This window comes from Cryptotermes secundus, unplaced genomic scaffold, assembly GCF_002891405.2.
Source record: "Cryptotermes secundus unplaced genomic scaffold, Csec_1.0 scaffold741, whole genome shotgun sequence".
In the NCBI taxonomy this organism is placed as follows: domain Eukaryota; kingdom Metazoa; phylum Arthropoda; class Insecta; order Blattodea; family Kalotermitidae; genus Cryptotermes; species Cryptotermes secundus.
The window spans coordinates 821903-829440 of record NW_019724599.1 but is presented as its reverse complement, the minus strand read 5'-3'; positions in this window follow the sequence as shown (position 1 = coordinate 829440).

The window sequence follows — 7538 nt, the reverse complement described above, 5'->3', positions numbered from 1 at the left end:
TATTTTGCGGCCTTCCTCATATGCATATTCCGTTAATCTTGATTTTTTATCAGACCTCGGTACGTGGTGTGTTTGTGCTCCTTAATATGCCCTTCTGTAGATCTGCCTGTTTAGCCGATGTAACGTTTGCCACACATGGAATACTGTATATACATTGCTTGTTTGCTGGGAATCTCTTAACACTTGCAGTTTTCATCAGTGAATTAAGAAGTGTATGTTTAGTTTATGAAATGTTCATAATATTGTAACGTGTATACCTACTGCTAGGCAACGGAGCGATAAACACCTCCCTCCTTAAGCGCGTGACAAAAATATGGCGTCCATTGCTAGGCAATGTATCAGTAAACACATTCCCGCGAAGACAGATTCTGGGTAAACAAACCGCTACTGGGCGACACAAACACGTTTCTGTGGATATGGTGTTCTCATTGTGTTTTCTGTGCGTGGTCCGTACCGAGGGCTTATAGGGGACAACGGATCTAGTTTGCAGTAAGACGTAGAACGAGAAGTAGAGCAGAGAGAGACCTCGGTGGTCAAGGAAGAAGGGTTCGGCTGTAGATGGATTGTGAGCTGTTATAATTGTCTATAATTGTAATAGAAGTGCAATAAATTCAATCATTCAAACTATAACCCGCTATTATTAGTCACGGAACCCCGGACACGTGACAATATGTTCCAACTGAAGAAGGGCTGTTGCTTCTCCCATGCTTTATAATGAAATAAATTCTTGTGGGTGTTCAGTAAATATCGGATCATATTTTATGTTCTGAATCTTTCTGTTGAAATCCTTCCGACCCTGACATATGACCTTGGCTCTCCTGATCACGCTATGAATGACTCTACTTTTCACGTGATGGAGGTCAAGTATGAGCAGGTTTCCTGTACACTTTCATGGTTAAATTATGACTCATTTTCCTTACCAAGACCTCCAAGACACGAAGAATATTAAAATATTCACTTCCATTGTGAACTTTATGGTAGGTCTGAGGCTGCTGAGGAAGTGAATAAGTGAATGAACTGTTGTAATATTGCTGTTCCATGTGGCCAAATCATCAAAGCATTGCGGTGTATCTGGGCCATTTTAGCGGGTTTGAGATCTGTACCCAATGCTTTTTCCTCAAGATGTTCCACGAATATATTGTATATGGACCCTTTGGTAGGCAACGACTGCGAAATAAGCAACTACACAGCCGTTGCTAGGTAACGCTTCCACCAACACACAGGAAATCAATATTACAATTCAACAAAGTAGTGGTGTTCCTAAGTGTACGTGCATGTATGTGGGGGCAAGCGGTAGCATAGCTAGTTGAGGCATTATGCTACAAGCAGGAAAGTCGCGGGATCGAATCCCGATGAGTTGGATTTTTTAATTTACATAATCCTTCCAGCAGCGCTATGGCCCTTGGGTGGATTCGCCCTCTAACAGAAATGAGTACCAGGAATCTTTCTGGGTGGTAAAGGTCGGCCGGCACATAAGGCTGACAACCTCACTGCCACCTGTGAGCCGACTGTCTAGAAATTGTGCGAGCCTCGACGTTTCACAAGCGTAAGAGCCTCCATAGCCAGTCACAGGGATAGCTTTACCTTTTACCTTTTTCACTTCAGTACACGAGAGCAACATGCAATAGCGAAGTTCGTATCCATTGCGATGTCTTGTAAGTACTGCCGCACATGGCCAGAAAGAGCAATACTGAACTGCCGTGTTCGGGACCACTGAAAGAAAGGCCATATACGGAGCTAATCTGGGTGTAGCCTTAAACTCCGTCGGACTACAGCTCTACATGACATGCAGCAGACCTCTCATCTGTTACGGCTGCGAAGCCTGTGTCTGTACACATACACGTGTAAATCTAAATTTCAAAAACTTCAAATTCTGCCAAACGGATGCTAAGGGTGACTGGAGAAATAGGCCGTGCCATAGCTCAAACGGTTAGTCTCTGGCTTCCCACCGCGGCGACCCGGGTTCGATCCCGAGTCTGGTCAAGTTGGATTTGTGGTGGACAAAGTGGTGATGGGGCGGGTTTTCTCCAAGTACTTCGGTTTCCCCTGCCAATCTTCATTCCACCAAATTCTCCATTATCATACTCACCCGGGACAGGCAACAATAGGCCAATCAGTGGCCGCCGTGCCGAGTGGACCTAGTTGGACTCAACCCCCCAATAAGTGAATTTAATTTAAATTTAAATTTCAACTTCATACGTCCAGATTTGTCAGTTCTTACATTTAATTAATATCTCCAGCTCCTAGCTACAAATAAATTTACGAAATTAACTTCAACACCAATGAGCTGAAAGGACAGCTGTGTATGGCGCACACTGTTTGGAATTCTGTTAATATGCGTAAGAAAATACGGGATGCACTTCCGAAAGTGAGGAGATAAGAAGCAGACTGCCCAAGAAGAAGAACACGAAAGCTTAAAATAAAGCAAAATAAAAGGGAAAGAGATAAAAGGAAAATAATTTAATTAAAAGGATTAAAAGAAGCCGTAATTTATACATTTAGACACACTAACAGACCTGGTTTAATGCGATGCGATGTGATGGCAGAAGACACAGTGGTACAGAAAGCACATACCACAATTCGCATCTTATGACTGGCAAAAGACTAGGAGAGGCTATTCACCTTACACCCAGTATTCATGCCTTATGGCACTTTTATGTAGCCGGGATAGTACAGTAGGTATAAAGACTGGCTACGGGCTGGACGACCGAGGGTTCGGAGTTTGAGTCCCTGTAAGGTTAAGAATTTTCTCTTTTCCACGTTGTCCAGACTGGCTCTGGGGACCACACACCCTCCTATGCAATGGATGCCGGAGCAATTTCCCCGGGAGTAAAGTTGCCGGGGCGTGAAACTGACCTTTCAACTACAACTAGTGTTGAGGTCAAGAAAATGTGCATCTATTCATGCACTCCTCCATAGGCCTTAATGGCGGAGTGCTTAATTAGTTAGGCGCAGGAACAGCTTTATCCTTTTTGGCAATTATATTGACAGTTGCAACTGGACCGCAGGCATCTGTCGCTGTCCCTTCCTACTTCAGAGGGTTACAAGAAATTCAGTTTTAAATCCACCACAGTGGAAAGATGCAGAAAAGGGAAACAATTTGAGGCCTATGGAGCCAAGAACCATGATTTCGGGAATAACAAACAAGAGCAGTAGTACCGAGGAATGTCACCAGGGAAACAGCCATCTGGTACCGCTGCTTTCTTGTTCCGCCCACAGACCATATGCCTTCGGTCATGCCGAATATGGAAAGATATTAACATGTACAGCCCGACAAGCTGCGGACAATTCATTAGGATTTGTGGCCGTTATGGAAATTAACTCTACACCTCTAACAATAAACTTCTATGAATTATTACACTTCTGTTAAAAATTATTGTTTTCTTGTGAACAACAAACAGGGAAGCAACTGCCAGACGGAACATGTTACAAACTGAACATCACAGAGGCATTTGGGATTTCTTGTCAACAGATCGAGTTTATGATTTTATTTATATGGTACAACGATTAGCTATCCGACTGAAATCTCGACCAAATATGAACCCTTCCTCAATCACTTCCTCCAGAACCAACGAAGATATGCTGCTCAAATCTCTTAACAAAAACAAACCAATCTATCTCAACTAAATCCTGAGTTATTTTAAATCAATACAATACATTCACAAAACTTCCTACCGGGAAACATATCCGAAATCTGTAGGCCTGTCTTCCTGCTGCTCGTGGGGAGTACAAGCAGGCACAGTCTTAAAGCATTGTTTACTTCGGGTTTGAGGTTCTCATGGCGTCAACTATGAAGGGTGTCATCTTGTGGGAAGTTACGCCGTACAGTCTGGTAGACACTTACCGACATTTCGGAGAAAAGTACGGCCTCTCTCTTCAGGATTGAAGAGTATTGTTGCTTGCTTGTTTGGCTTGAATGAGTGAATCAATGTACAAGGGGTGGGCCCTCTCGGCCCTTGCACCGCGACCACAGTGATCTATTGTGCCTCCCCTTTTTATTATCCCCTCAGCAATCCTGCACTTCGAATGAAGCACAGAATATGTACGTGGGGACATCGAAATAGTCACTTGGTTCCATATAATATTGACCCAAATAACGCAATCTTAAATAAGCTAAGCCTCACATTCGCACAAGATATGTGTGGCTGTTTCGTTTTCTTCTTGACACCTCTCACAAGTTGACCGTTACTTAGTCCCAATTTGAAGATGTGTCCTTTGAGGTGACAGTGTCCTGTAAGTAGTCCTACCACCCATCGTAGCTGGTTCCTGTTTAACTTCAACAGTTCCTTCGCTCTTTTAGCAGAGGGTCCTCGTATGAGTCCCTCTGCTTGCCCGAGTCCAGTCAAGGATCCCCAGTATTTCTTGTGCTTCATGTTTGTCTAGTCCCTGATTGCCTTTCTGGCAACTCCTATAGAGATGCCACAGGCTGGTTCAGGTCCTATGAACGGATGTTCAGCTCCAATCTTAGCCAGTTGTTTGCTTGGCTTACCCTTCTATCTCGAAAACAGAGGCAGTATATTCTTCCGAGAATTGAGTGAGCTTCTGCCAGACTATACGGTGTCACATACTACTCTTAATTTGTTTCATTGTTTCAAGCTTTACAATGTAGAGAATATTTGACTTGAAAAATATATTAAAAGTGCAAGAGAGAGCGTAAAAATTAATATTGTAACGAAGGTTATTTTAATGTGATTATCTCGCTATCTTATTCACAATACAACTCTTGAGTTCAATTATATTCGTTAGTACTTTGTTCCCGATTTCAGGCAATCGTTATCCTGCGTTCAGACTTACAACTACTGTAATCCATATTTAGTGTAACGAGCAGGTTTTATTCCTTCAGCTTCAATGTTAGAACAGAGGAGTTTCTTGTAAGTGAATGGTGATAACAAGGGACAGACCTACTGATGGCTAAAGATTGGAGGCAGATTGGAGGCATAAAGGGAGAAACAAAGAAGATGATAATGGTAGCTCAGGATTAAGTAATCGCTCCAAATTATTTTAAGACAAAAATTTTGAAATCATAAATTGAGGGTAAGTGCTGATTACGTTGGAAGTGTGAAGAAACTATTAACTACTAGATATAATGATTCTCCATTTGGGCAAAAAATTAGTACGTAATAAAATACGATAAAATCTGTACACATCTGGATTAATGGATACATACCGAATTAGGCGTTGAAACAATAGAAATTCGGTACTCATATGTTCCTATGTGCGCGTCTGAACATTTAGCGGTGCTATGGAATGAAAGGTGTACAAACAGAGCAAGAGGTTCCGGCAAATAGACCACATCTGTAGAAATACTCTCGGACAGCAATGCAATAGGAAAGGAGGATGAAAACAAATTAAAATATAAAACTCAAGAATATAAATTCTGAGAATAAGGAGCACAAAATGCTTTGTTACTGTTTACTGTTTTCTAGTAGTCGCTGGGGCCACAGGAGTATGTGGAATCAGTAGGAGAAACTATTCAACAGACTCAATGAATAAGAGAGTTGCGTTGCCAACATGACACATTGGAAAGTTAAGTTCAACAGTCCTGAAGACTTGAGTGTGGTGAGATTCAGTACTTGATCAGGATGAAGGTTAAACAACGCTAATAAAGGCAATATAATAATATGATTTAATAACACCAATAGCAACAACACAACATAAGACATGCATTCATTTAGCACTATAAAACCGATTAGTTGGGTATTATTTTCCAGTTATTTGAGTAAAAATTTTATAATATATGTGAGGATAAGAAAAATAAAACAATTTTTTTTTCGCTTGCAGTGAACAACAGAAACAAGATACTCTCTATGATACGCCAGATACTTTGAGCGCCCCCCCACCCCCTCGCTATGGTACAATTAAAACTTTGTGTTGTCTACTACACCAAACTGTGGGCTGTCACTTTCAGTAGGTGCTGCACTCTACGTCACTGCGTGTGGGAGAGAAAAGGTTATATTTGCATATAAATGCGGCTCGTCGGGATANNNGGGGGGGGGGGGAAGTGAACAAATTTCATGAGACAAAAGATGAGACATGCGCTGCGGTCAGCAAAGGAATCTGTTGCCAAGGCTGGAATGGACAGTTCACCAGTCCGCTGCCAGGGGCAAATACACGTCGCGGAAGATCACTGAGTTTCCTCAATGTCAAAGAAGCTGCTACATAGCTTCCAGTTTTCTTTATAGGATTAAAATATAAAAAGAAACACGACCTAATTTAAACCACAGTTTCTAGCGATTTCAGAATGAGGAAACATTAAAGTAATGCATAACATTTATATATCACGTTAAAGCTGCTCAGGAACACGATCATTATGCTGAAAATCATAAGACATGGGTTTAGTTAGTTATTTAGTTATTTAGAGAGGGTGAGTTTCCCCATGCACCGCGACCAGTTTGATCTATTGTGATTCCCTCTATGATATTCTACCAGTCTCTTTACCCTACCGATAAATGGTGCGTACCATCAGTCCCACCGAGCAAGCGAGTTCGGCCACTTGCTTAGCGGTGTCTATAATGCTTCCCCCACCTATCGGAGGCTTCAGAGGCTACTGTTGGGCGGGGAACGTCCTGGAATTTGGCTCAGTGATCCCCTTTGGGGATATGAGGTTCTTTTAGGTGCTGTAAAGTTACGACACGGGACACACAGCTTAAAGTCCCTCCCGGAGGACTTGTTCCCTGAATTTTTCCGCCCTTAAAAATTCGACGACCTCCGCCGGGTATTTGAACCCGCGTACCACGAGTCATGAGGTGGGAACGTTACCTCTAGACTACGGAGGCCGCTAAGACATGGGTTTACATGACCTTATGTATGTTGCACTCTGTGGGTAAAAGGGCAGAATTTTATATTATAGAAGGTGATATATATTGTTATATGTGTTAGAGATGTCTGACTTTAGATGGGATATGGATTGGAAACTGGATTTATTGATACCACACAGAACTACAAGTTATTACAGCTGTCGCTGATCTACACACTTTACTAATCACGTATCAGTCTTCACTAGTCGTATCCTGGCAACGAATTTATAAAAATCTCACTGTAACTGCAAACTCTGTGGCCTGTCGTCCGCAAGCGAACTACACCGACCGAGAGATCGCCGCTTGCCGGCAAAGATAACGCCAACTTTAGCGGAGAGAGGGTGTCACGTGGTCAACGCAACGGATCCCCATGGCCATTAATCTCGGTTTTCTAGACCAGAGCCCCTATTTCCTTGAAATATCTCCTCAATTATCCTCATGAGGCTGAGTGATCCCCGTTCCAGAACCACTATTTAGAAAATCTGGTAGCCCCGGGAATCGAACCCGGGACCTCTGGATCTGTAGGCAGGAACTCAGACCACTAGAACAGAGAGGCGATCTCACTGTAACTACAGCACTGTTAACTATAGCACACATAAAGTCTTCACTTCGCATGATAAGTGTTCACTTCACACGCTGACTTTCAAATTCAGCTGAACCCGCTGCCATTTCCCTTCAATCATCTTCAACTCCCATCTGAAGAGATTTCCTCAATTATTCCCAGCTGGCCTGCGATCCTCG